At 47.0% G+C, this 12,092-nt stretch overlaps 1 protein-coding gene across 2 annotated transcripts in view; it reads right to left on the bottom strand.

Moving 5' to 3' along the window:
• The window catches only part of LOC138498503 (zinc finger protein 432-like), a 103,889-nt gene that overhangs the window by 74,340 nt on the left and 17,457 nt on the right, over positions 1-12,092 (bottom strand). For both annotated transcript variants that reach the window (XM_069622271.1, XM_069622270.1), the window contains exon 3: positions 7,690-7,824. The gene's annotated coding sequence lies outside the window, so the exon portion shown is untranslated. The remainder of the gene's footprint in view (positions 1-7,689; positions 7,825-12,092) is intronic.

Raw genomic sequence — 12,092 nt, 5'->3', positions numbered from 1 at the left:
GTGAAACATGCAGCAGTTGTTAATTCTCTTGAAAAATAACCCTGCCGTCAACCACAGTCATTTTTCCAAAAAAAAGGTTGTTGCCTGGTTTTGGATAACAGACTTTGTTTTGGTTTTTCACTAAATAACATCACAGTTGGTACTCGCCCCATTTTTTGTGCAGTGAGTGGATACCACATCCACCAACTACCACAACAGCCATGAAAGTCTGAGAAGTGGGGAGGGGAACAAAGGGACCCATCAAAGTGCCATGCAGTACATACCCACTGAGCAAGCCAACCCCCTGCCCCCTATTTGAGTGGCACCTGTGAGGGGGGCCTGCATGAATGTGGACCAGAAGCATGCGTGCCAGACAACAGCTGCCCAGCACGGACCCCCTTGCCATTCCCACACAAAGGGCAACAGCCAATTGCCCATGTGACAAACACCCATATCCACATCTGTCCCCATCATTGTGAACACCCCTGACCAACCATGCCCATCAGCCCAATTGTCTGGGGGTCCTAATCAGCACCATGTAATTAATGTCCCAGAGAAATCGGGGATGCGGTCGTGTTGGACATCTACCTGACCCACCCTAAAATCAGATCACTTTTTCAATTACAGTGGTCATGTACATTAATTGCACTTTAAAAATTCAAAAACAAAACAACTGCTAGCCATGACTTTTTACAGGTTTTATCATATATATATATATATATATATATATATTCTTGTTTGGTATTTGTCTATGGATGTATGACGGTTGTGTGTGGGCGAATGAGTATATGATTGATTGCCATTTGGATGAATTGTATTGAAGGGCATATTCTTAATTTTCCTGCTATGTAAACAATGTCTGTAGTGCGGATTAAATCATGATTAATTCATATTTTGAAATAATTTATCAGGCATATTAAACTTCTTTTGATATCTTGTTTAAAAAATGGTATCCTCTGGACTTCTTTTCTGAGCTAATTAGTAATACTAATACCCTAGCCCAGAGGGGAGGGTCCCCTGTGTCTTTCAGAGATATATAAATGTCTTGCATGCCAAAACACGTGGGGAATGAAATCTGACGACATCTCCTATGTTCCCGACAGGCACTCAAGCAATGCCAGAGGCATTTTAGGATGATGAGTTGGCAGGCCCATCTGGGAGTGGGACGTCTCGGCACTCAGGAACCGCCAATACTACCACCACCACCAACAACATCACCCCACAAAGAGGCGGACAGGCCACGCAAAGGCGCATGTCCTGCCATGACACAATGAATCACAGCAGCACCCGGCCCACCTCCCACCCACAGTCCACCAGGAGAACAGTAAACCCAGCTGTACCCACTCCTGCAGCTATGGGCTCCGCCACAGAGGTCACGTACCCTAGCGGAATGACCGTGGAAACACAGGGAGACAGCATCCTGGTCACAACACATGCAAAGTGCCACCAAACCCTGGCTGCAGTCTCTGGCGGCCGCCTCTCACTACACCCGAGAGCTCACCCCGCCGGCAACAGCGTGGGCAGACCCCATAAGAGCCCACCATGCCGGCAACAGCGTGGACAGACTCCTGAGAGCCCACCACACAATCGGTGCATGCATACACGCAAGCCAGACACTGACACACCATCATATGGCTCCCCTGGCAACTGCCCACGCCTATAGCGCACCCCATCTGTAGCGCAGCCTTCACCTACATTCAGCATGTTGCTGCAGAGGTTGGGGGACATGAAGCAGAAACAGAGGGAGATGGAGGTCATTGAGCATACTCACTCTGCACACCTGCAGGCCATACGCAACAGTATCCACGGGGACACATGCAGGATTGCGCGGGACAACGCAAGGAACCGGAAAGTGCTAACTTCCAGTACGGCCACACTGACGGCATTTGGCCAGAGGGTCAGGGAGATGACGTAAGGCGTATCAGCACTTGCATAGGCCATCCGCCTAAGCAATGAGTTGGTGCGCGCGCCAACATCTCCCAGGCCTAGCTTGATCCCTTCAAGTTCCACTACCCCAACAGGGGACTCGAAGCAGAGTACACTGAGGCGTCAGTCCCTGCGTCACCTTTGCTCCAGATTACCCGGGGGTAGAGTGTTACGCTCACCTTGTTTCCGCGGGGGCGCTGGGATTTCCGGCTACTATTGTTCCCCTAGCAGAGGAAGGTATACCTGCAATGAGAGGGTTCCTGGTAAGTTCAAGCCACTGTTGTAACCTTGCAGCCGCCTCCCTTGTGCCCCCGTAGGTGATTCTGTTGCTCGGGATACTTCTTACCTTCTTTATAGTATTAGCAAGCTCTCCATCCTGCTTAACTCAGCAGGGTTGCTGTTTGTCCAGTTACTTCACTGGATCTTCATGCACTGCGACTCCTCTCAGGTATTAGTTATTGTTCTTATAAGTCTTTATTATATTGTCTTTGTTCCTTCCACGTTCCTTTCACGTGTTGTGTTTTAAGAGTCTTTTCTCTGCCAGTCTTTATTTTACTAATGTCTTTCTCCTTTTCCTTTGACAGCTGTTGCTGCTGTACCAACACGTGTGACAACTGTTGCGGCGGTACCAGCATGTGCAACAACTGTTGTTGCGGTACCAACACGTGTGAATCCAATATGTGGTAAGTATGCCTTTTCGTTACGAGCGTTAGCGAGTAGTTTCCATGTCAACCAACCTTGTTCTTTTGTCATTTTGTCATTCAGGCACCAGATGCAGAGTCATGTTCCGGATCGGACTGCAGCTGAGCGAGGATGCGGTGCGCCTTCCCAGTGTGAACTGGCTCAGGTAAGCATGTGCAAGATGGAGTGGCCGCTGTATCGGGTGTTGCTGACACAGGTAAGCTGATACGGGTTCTGAAGATGTTGTGGTCATAGCAGCGGGCGTTCCTGATCAAGGTAAGCTGGTCCAGGTAGGTGAAGGGATAGCGGTTGTAGCAGCGGGCGTTGCAGGAAAGCTGGTCCGGAGCAGATGGGTCTTGGATGGAGAGCATCGGTGAGCGCGTGCTGCTGCTTGGAAGCAGAACAACGCAAAGCACGGATTGCTGGAAGGGCGTGGCTTATACAGACACACCCTGAACACTGGAACGCATACGGGTGTTTCTTCAGCTCTCTACCAGCCATGTTGGATCACTGTAGTGTAGTGCTGAAATACCTGAGTATTTCTTATGAGCCTGGCACCAAAGGCACCAGGACTGGATCCAGGTGGGCCCTTTCCCATTCTTGAAGGAACTTATACCCTGGCCATATTCCTCATGTCATGTCATGACCCCTAGTGTTGTCTTGCGGCAACAGTGAGTCGTGACAGAGGCCACGGACATAGTCAATGACGTGACACCAATTGCCCCAAGTGGCCATGCCGTGGAGTTGGTGGTGGGGGGAGAAAGAGTGATTGAGTGCTGGGGAGTTGGTGGTGGGAGGTGGGATAGTTGGTGCACAAAAATTCATTAAAACTGTTCAACTTCATAAATGAGAGGACATTCCTGATTGTGTTCATGTGCAATGTATTCACAGTGTTGGAAGTGGCTTGAGTCAGGGTAGTGCTCTAGAAGAAATTGGGCCTCATTCCGACCCTGGCGTTAACCAAGGCGCTATTAGCGCCTTGGTTGACGCCGTTATTTTTCCGACTCCGCTATGGTGAATGGTGGAATTACCGCCCCATTCCAAGGTTGGCGGGGGCGGTAATTCCCCATTCACCATGGGCCCTTCCCCATTCCCATTTTTGCCCCATAGGGCTCAATGGGAATGGGGAAGGCGCTAATTATGGCACCGTAAATTACGGTGCCGTAATTAGCTCCTAGGTCACTTTGCGGGTTGGTTTTTTAACGCCTGCAAAAAGCAGGCGTTAAGTACCAACCCGCAAAGGGAACTCGGAATAGGGCTGTAAGGGTTTAACGGCACCGGTCTCGTTACCGGTGACCGTTAACCCTTACCGCCCTACTCAGAATGACCCCCATTGTCTATTAGTGCCTGCCGTGCAAGTCTGCCATCCCTCTCGTCATCCCTTTGAGTGGCTGGTCTGGCTCCTGCCTCCTGCCTCATGCAGTTCATCTGAATCTTCCTCTGGGTGTGGCATGTCCGTGTCTGGGGTAGTGGCATATACCTCCTCAGGCAAATGTTATGCAGCATTGCGCACACTAGCACAGTTTTTCCAACCTTGTCCGGGGCGTACATTAGGGCTCCGCCATGCCTTGAGGAGTCTGAAGGTGCGCTCAATGCACACATGGTCCGGCTGTGGCCATGGTTGTAGGCGGTCTCGTATGGTGTGCATGGGTCATGCACAGGGGGCATCAGTCACACCAGCTGGGGACATCTGCAGTCAACTGAAAGAGGTGATGCACAGACAATAGTCACAATGTCATACTTGGGGGAAGCCTCACGCAGTATTGGGGCAATGGTCATCATGTGCATGCATGTGTTCAAACCACCCGTGCCATGTGTATGTGTGATGTCTGTGCAGCCTTTATCAATGGTGTCATGCATTCCTTTGCCTGCACATGCACCCTGTGTCGTTGTGGAGGTTGTTCAGTGGTGTGTCCCTGGTGGCTTTGTGCTGCTCTCATGCATGGGACATGCTGGGTTGGTTTGTGTCCTACCCTACTATTCTAGAGGCAGCGTGTCAACATACCCAGGTGGATGCACATGGGCCCATGGCTTTGGCACTGGCTAGCCTGCTATTGGGTGCTGTAGTGTGGTATGGTACATGGGGTCATCTGTGTTTTAATTGCTGCAGTATGTGTACGTCAGCGTGTGTGTGTCCACGTGTGTCCAACATGTGAATGCGCCCTTTGCTATCCCCTGTTGTTGGTGTGGGTGCTTGTTGGGTGCTGCTAGTGCATTCACTTGCCATGCCATGCTTTGCGTCAGTGTTAACCCCCCACCCCCAATCTTTTGTCAGGTGCTTGACTGTGCATATGTGGAGCTGATTGTACTCACCCAATATCCATGTCCGTTCTCCTCTGTGCCTCTCCATGTATCCCAGCAGTGTGCTGTAGTGTAGGAGCATGGAACCAGCTTGACCAGTGGGGCCACAGCTGTGCGGATGTTGATACTGCTCCAATGTCCTCCTGGATTGTGGCCAGCAGTTTGGTGATGGTCTCCCTGTTTAGGCGGTACTGTTTACTGTGGAAGTCTGGGCTTCGTGCCAGGCTAATCAGTAGTTTTGGAACAACCAGTACACTATGGCTAGTGTAGCTTCTGGGCAGCAACCCAATGGTCTAGTATGTGTTCCAATAGTTCAATAGTTCTTTTTGTTTTCATTAATAGTATCCAATGTTCTGATAACAATAATTAAGTCCTGAAAGACTACAATGGACTACCAGGCTTCTGGGCTAGGGCTCCTATGAGGGAGATTGTTGACTGATGTCAGGATTGAGCAGCAAAAGAGGGACAGGTTCTCCGTAACACTGACCCCCAGCCAACATAAAACACCAGGAAGGGGAGGCACAGTACACTCCTTACTCACAAAGGAAGCCCTATTGTGTATGTATTAAGCCATACCACTCCTGGAGGCAAAGGGGCTCTGTGTGCTAGTTTGTCTTGGAATGCTGCGGTCTGAGCACAGAGATCAAACTACCTTTTTTTTTCAGAATGCCGAGCCACCCATCATCTTGGGAAACAAAGCCTATAAAAGACCATTCCACTCTGCAATCCGTTGTTAGGCAAAATCATGTGCAGCACCCTTTGAGAACACTACACACAATTAAGACTACAAGTGTAAGCACAAGTTCACCTTTGGTACAAGCCTGTACTACACAGTAATGTGGTAGCAGTGGCTGAGCAGCCAGATTATCTCAAGAGTTTAGTGAGCAGTAGAACAAGTTACACAAAGGACCAACTAATACAGTGATTCAAACAAACACTTACTCAAGGTTTCTTGGTACAAGAATATACATGTATCTACTCAGTCAGTTTGAAAACATTACACTAGCAAGAGCAGCTCAATATCACACACTAATAAACCACAAATATACAACCGGTACGTACATGAACAAGTTTAGCTCCCCTGAAGTTGGAGCAAAATGGCACTTCAGATACTTTAAAAAGGGGTAAACAGACAAGGTTATAAGAATAGACAGCCCAAATACATTCATAGGCAGGGCAAAGGGTTTCAATTAACTACAACCAGCAATTCATCTCATAGGCCTGAGCCAAAGTCAATGGTTCAGAGTCTTTGGGCCTCATTACGACCCTGGCATTAAGGGGTAACGGCACCGTAAAAGGGGTCGGCGCCGTTAAACCCTTAATGCCTAATTACGAGGTCCCTTTGCGGGTCCCAACCTGAACGGCTGGTTTTACCAGCCATTAAGTACGGGACCAGACCTTGGTGGTAATTACGGTACCGCAATTTGCGGTACAGTAATTACCGCCTTCCCCATTTCCATTGAGCCCTATGGAGGCAAAAATGGGAATGGGGAAGGGCCCATGGTAAATGGGGAATTACCGCCCCGCCAACCTTGGAATGGGGCGGTAATTCCGCCATCCACCATGGCGCAGTTGGTAAAATACCGGCGTTAACCATGGCACTAGTAGCACCATGGTTAACGCCTGGGTCATAATGAGGCCATTTGTATTGGATAGCACAGTTCTGGTAGTATACGGTTAAGTTTTTTCCACAGAGATTAGAAGAATTTGGCTAGGCGAAAAGTTTGACAAATGTTTAGGGAAGGACAAGCCTTCGAAGTTGAGAAAGTTTCAAACAACTTTCGCAATGGGCGAAAAGATTTCCGGGCCGCGTTTGCACAGTACCTTGTTAGTGAAGAAAAGCTGTAGCTTTCCAAGTCCCAGAGACCTGCTTTTAAACAGTTTTCCACCATTCTTTCTAGCCTGGCTGTCACTCACACAGCAGGGTGTCTGTCCTGGTCGGACAGTCACCCGGCCAATCACGCCAGAGTGCATTCAGGTCTCCTAGGAGACTAAGCACAGGGAGTTTCGGGCACCTCCCTCACATCCTGTCCACCCCAGACACTTAGGCGCTAGAGAAGGGCTTCAGCAATGAAGCCCGCCGAAGGCCAAAGAACAAAGGGACCAAACCTAGTTTGGTGCGCAGAGAAAAACACAAGAAGGACTTTTCTTAAAAGAAATGGCGAAAAAAGATGACCAGAGTCTGGTTTTTTTTACAGACAGGTCTGGGGCGCCATATTGAAAAACATGGCTGACCCGATTTTTAGCTACCGTTGTTAGAGGTCGGGAAAAATCACGGTAGCTGATCTAAACCACTGCCACCAGCCATTTGAAGTAGGAAAAGTTAACATTTGACTGTTACATGAATGTTTTGACTATGGGGAAGCTAGGCAACCCCTCCAGCACTCTATTGGTAGATAGTGTGTGCTGGGTATGTACATTTAAAGAGACTAGTTAAGAAAATGTAACTTTACATGCTCTACGAGACAGTAGTCAGTCCCAGAGAAGGTATTTAAACCTGGGGAAGTCTGAAAGACATCCCTGTGTCACTGCACTGAAGGTGCTGTGTGACACACAGAAAAAGATGATGCCTATGGAGTTGTTTTAAAACTCCATAAACAAAGAACATAAAAGTAAAACACACATCAAAATACATGGAAGAGTGGGAAAAAAGGCTCACACTCTTCCCAGGTAAAAAAAATCAAATCCTAGAAATCCAGTAGAGTTGCTGGGAGTCTCACAAGGTAAGGGAAATTAGCACATTTTGAGAATTCTCCATAACATCCCTGCTCGATGTTCGCAGTTCAAGTGAGTAATGCTTACCTGTTAGCGACCTGGTCTAGGTGGCGTGTTTTCTTCCTACATCGTTGCCTCCTTGTTTTTTCCTGGACGTTTTTCATTCGTTGGACTACCGTCTGGCTTCAGGATGAACCCCTGCCATCTGCACAGTTTCCGGACCTGAAAGAAGAAAAGAATCAGATAAGTGCTACGGAGCAGCATGTGCATGCAAGTTGAATCCATTGTAATATCTGAAAGAGCTGTTGTGTGCTGGAGTGCTTTGGACACTTGGGCACTACCTTCTTATCTGTAAAACTATGCAGGAGACCTGTTGACTGCCAGAAGTGCATTTGACATTTACGCGAATACTTTGTCTGTTAAAAAATGCTTGGTGTGAAGTAACAGTGTGCTTATGGAAGGGTGCTGATATAGCAAAGCTAATGAAGAGTGGCACTAACATTGCAGCAGGACCGCTTGTTCACAACCAGAGAACTTTTCATCAATAACCTATCAAACCACGCTGTAAACACCTTGCAAAACCACCAGGTAAAGATCAGTGATGGGAGGGGAAAGAAACCAGGGAAAGGAGGGGACGACAAGGGTTGGAGCTTAGGTTACACGCTCATTGCTTTTACCTCTCTCTCTCTTCCATGTAGGCAGAGCAATTCGCAACCAGGGATTACAGACTACATGACGGGTTGCTTCTGCCACAAGAAGGTTCAGCACATAGAAACCCATTTCTTTTGGGGGACCTGGGTGGAGGGGCTGTTTCATTCCAGTGCTGCTATCCAGTCCCACTTTGGAGTCTGTATGCTATCATCACTTGTGCATCTGCTTGTCCCTGGGAAATCGCGCCGACCCTGCAGGACCTCAGGTATGGTGTTACAACTGATGGGCATGGAGAAAGAAAAGAGCATCAGGCTTTTAGACATAGACATATACAAGCTTTAAGCTTTTATAGACAAAAAAGCTTCAGGCTTTAGGTAAACAACTGTGCTAAAACTATAAAAAGCCAGTTTCTAGGAAGAGGCAGGCAGTGCTGTTTGTGAATGCTGAAGGAATGCCTTCTGACTGGAGAGCAGAGCTGGAGGACGAGCATCGAGCTAGGACAACTTCACCCATTATGGCCACAGGGGAGGGGTTAATATTCACATCTTTAGTCTGCATGGATTTTGAAGCTTTTGGAATTGAATGTTTGGGCTCTAGAGACTCAACGCTTTTCTTTTTGCGAGAACTACTTTTGTTTAATTAAAAGTTGTTTTTAGTTTATACAAAATATCAAAAAATAAATTGTCAAACTTTTAAAACATAAATTCACACATTGTTACCAATTAACACAATTTTTTAAAGCCATAAATAGAAAAATTCCCCTGTTTTGTTTGTAATTTGAAAGAAACAAACTTTCAAAAATACCATCACATAAATTTCACACAATTTAACATGTATTCATTAAAACCCATGAACTACAAATAATATCATACATCTTTCGATATTAAACCTCATTTGAATATTGTCCAAGATTATAAAGCATACAAAAGGAATTTATGGTACATTAATGTTTTTGTCATACCTGCTGGACATACCTCTGGACCAGGAACGACCTCTCCATACAAAATGAGTTACGCCCATAGAACCACTAGACCATTCTACTCAATATGGAGGTTGTTCAATGCATTGCCCGGAAAACGACGTCTGCATTTTTCACGTTGTTAAAATTCACGTGACTTAGGTCCGTCACGTGTATCACGGCAGTGCGTACATAAGCAGCGTGGAAACTCCAATCACTGCTTCTGATTAAGTCAATTTTGGCATTTTGGTAGCTGAACTCCGGACCTGCGTTCTCGCATTCCCTTCAGCAACTTATTTGGCCTATTTTGAGCGTGTTTCCTACACACGCTAATTCCAGAGCTGCGGGTATCCTGTTCGTGTGCCAAATCTTCACACGGACGTTGTCTGCAAGCGCGGCTGTCCTGAGCTGCGTGAATCCTGTTCGCGTGCCAAATCTCCACGCGGACGCTGTCTGCAAGCGCGGCTGTCCTGAGCTGCGTGAATCCTGTTCACGTGCCAAGTCTCCACGCGCACGCTGTCTGCAAGCGCGGCTGTTCTGAGCTGCGTGAATCCTGTTCGCGTGCCAAGTCTCCACGCGGAAGCTATCTGCAAACGTGGCTGTCCTGAGCTGCGTGAATCCTGTTCGCGTGCCAAATCTCCACGCGGACACTGTCTGCAAGCGCGGCTGTCCTGAGCTGCGTGAATCCTGTTTGCGTGTTAAATCTCCACGCAGACGCTGTCTGTAAGCGCGGCTGTCCTGAGCTGCGTGTATCCTGTTCGCGTGCTAAATATCTACACGCAGACGCTGTTTTCAAGCGCGGCTGGCCTGGCTGCGTGTATTCTATCGCGTGCTATCCTGCACGTGGTTTTCTGGACTATTTTTGAACCTTTGGTACCTGTGACAGTTAACAGGTGAAATTCTAATTTTTGTTCATCGTGGGAAAGGAAGTATTTCATGAACTATTGGAAGGTTATTGTGCACAGTACTTTGGACGCTATCCTGTGGTGCACCAACCCGGTATCTAGCGAGAGCCTCGTGCCGTTCGGGATAAGTCTCCCTTACTAATCTTCCCTTTCTTTGTCGTTTGTTCAACTCCTGGTTTTCTTCAAGGAACTTTCGTGGATTACTTCAGTTTTTGCCATAAGGTCAGTTCTGAATTAATGCTAATACTGTGTTATCTTAGTAATTCGATTGGGGCAGTTTCTTATGATACTTTATCTATCCTAGGCATACTTCCTACACAATTCCCACACCTTTTCCAGTGATCCATCTCTCTGCCTGTTTCATCCAGTCAGAGAGTTGTATCATTTGGAAGGTCTAATTTGACCTGCCTACAATCAAGTCGTGTGAAAATAGTATCCGGAAGAGCCCTACCAAATTGTATCCTTTTTTGGTTACCGTATCCTTTTCAGTTGATACATTGGTGATTTATGACAGAATCAGAAGCCATGGAGGGTACGGATCCTTTAACTGTTTTGACTCAGTTAATCACTGACTTGAGAAATGAAATGATTACGGCACAGGACATGCTACGGCATCGAATGGATGTTATGCAAGATGCCATGCATGCCACTCCTCAGGGAGCACGGGTTCCAGTAGCCACTGCATCTGGATCTGGGACTACGACACCATCATTATCACAAGAAACTCTTAAAGTGGTTATGCCCACACAGTTTCCCTTGGCTCCCCCGGAAATGTTCACAGGTGATCCTAAAACCTATAGGACTTTTGTTAATCAGTGCCGACTTCATTTTCTTTGCCGGCCTAATTCATTTCCTGATCTAACTACTAAAGCAGCATTCGTTCTTTCCCATTTGGGGGGTACAGCTGCTGCTTTGGCAAATCCTTTATTGGAATCAAATAGCCCCTTGTTGTACGATTGCGATGATCTTCTGGCTGCTATGAACAAAGTCTTTGATATGCGCTACGCTACTCCAGCCACAGATCTGGAGTTGCTGAATTTACAACAAGGCACTCAACCTCTGTTGGCTTACATTGCATGATTTAACCAATTAACAGCCGAAACCCAATGGCCGGAAGACAAGAAGACGGCTGTTTTCTACAAGGGTCTTTCAGAAGAACTCAAAGATGCCTTGTCCACGGTCCCAGTGTTTCCTACAGGTTTTTCAGAATTTCTTGATTTAATTTTACAAATTGATGCCCGAAGAAATGCCCGCAAAGGAGAGAGAAAACCTTTCCTTCATGCACCGGTTCGTTCTGATACACTAGCACCTTCTTCGAATGATCCTGAACCAATGCAAATTGGTGCGGTGAGAGGCCGGTTGTCTAGAGCTGAAAGAGAGAACCGAAGGAAAAATAACTTATCTATGTATTGCGGTTCATCTGAGCATTTATTGGCGGCATGTCCTAAAAGACCAAATAAGCCTTCGGGAAATGCCAAAACTCGACAGTAGCAGGAGTCCCTGTGTCGAGTGTTACATCGGACTCCATTACATTTCCAGCGCATGCACCGATAGCTGTTGAGATGACTTTACGTTTCGATGATCAAGACTTGATTTCCAAGGCTATGGTTGACTCTGGAGCCACTAATAATTACATCGATATCACATATGCCAAGAAATGTTCTATACCCCTTATAGACAAGAACAAACCTGAAACTGTTAATACTGTGGATGGATCGGTCTTGATTTCCGGTATGGTAACTCAGGAGACTGTACCTATTCAGATGACTTTATCAAATGGTCATTCGGAGGAAATAGTCTTCGATGTCATTGCGGCTCCTCAATACAAAATATTACTTGGACTTAATTGGTTGACTCTTCATAATCCCGCCTTAGACTGGGTTACGGGATTGATCCAATATCCTTCCGTTTTTTGCAACGAACATTGCTTTACCAGTCAGGTGGTGTCAAATAAATCACATATTTTGGCCTCTATT

This window comes from Ambystoma mexicanum, chromosome 5q (assembly GCF_040938575.1).
Source record: "Ambystoma mexicanum isolate Mex_15411 chromosome 5q, UKY_AmexF1_1, whole genome shotgun sequence".
Taxonomy (NCBI): domain Eukaryota; kingdom Metazoa; phylum Chordata; class Amphibia; order Caudata; family Ambystomatidae; genus Ambystoma; species Ambystoma mexicanum.
Note: the sequence above shows the minus strand (reverse complement) of the source record. Positions and strands in the feature narration are given on the sequence as shown.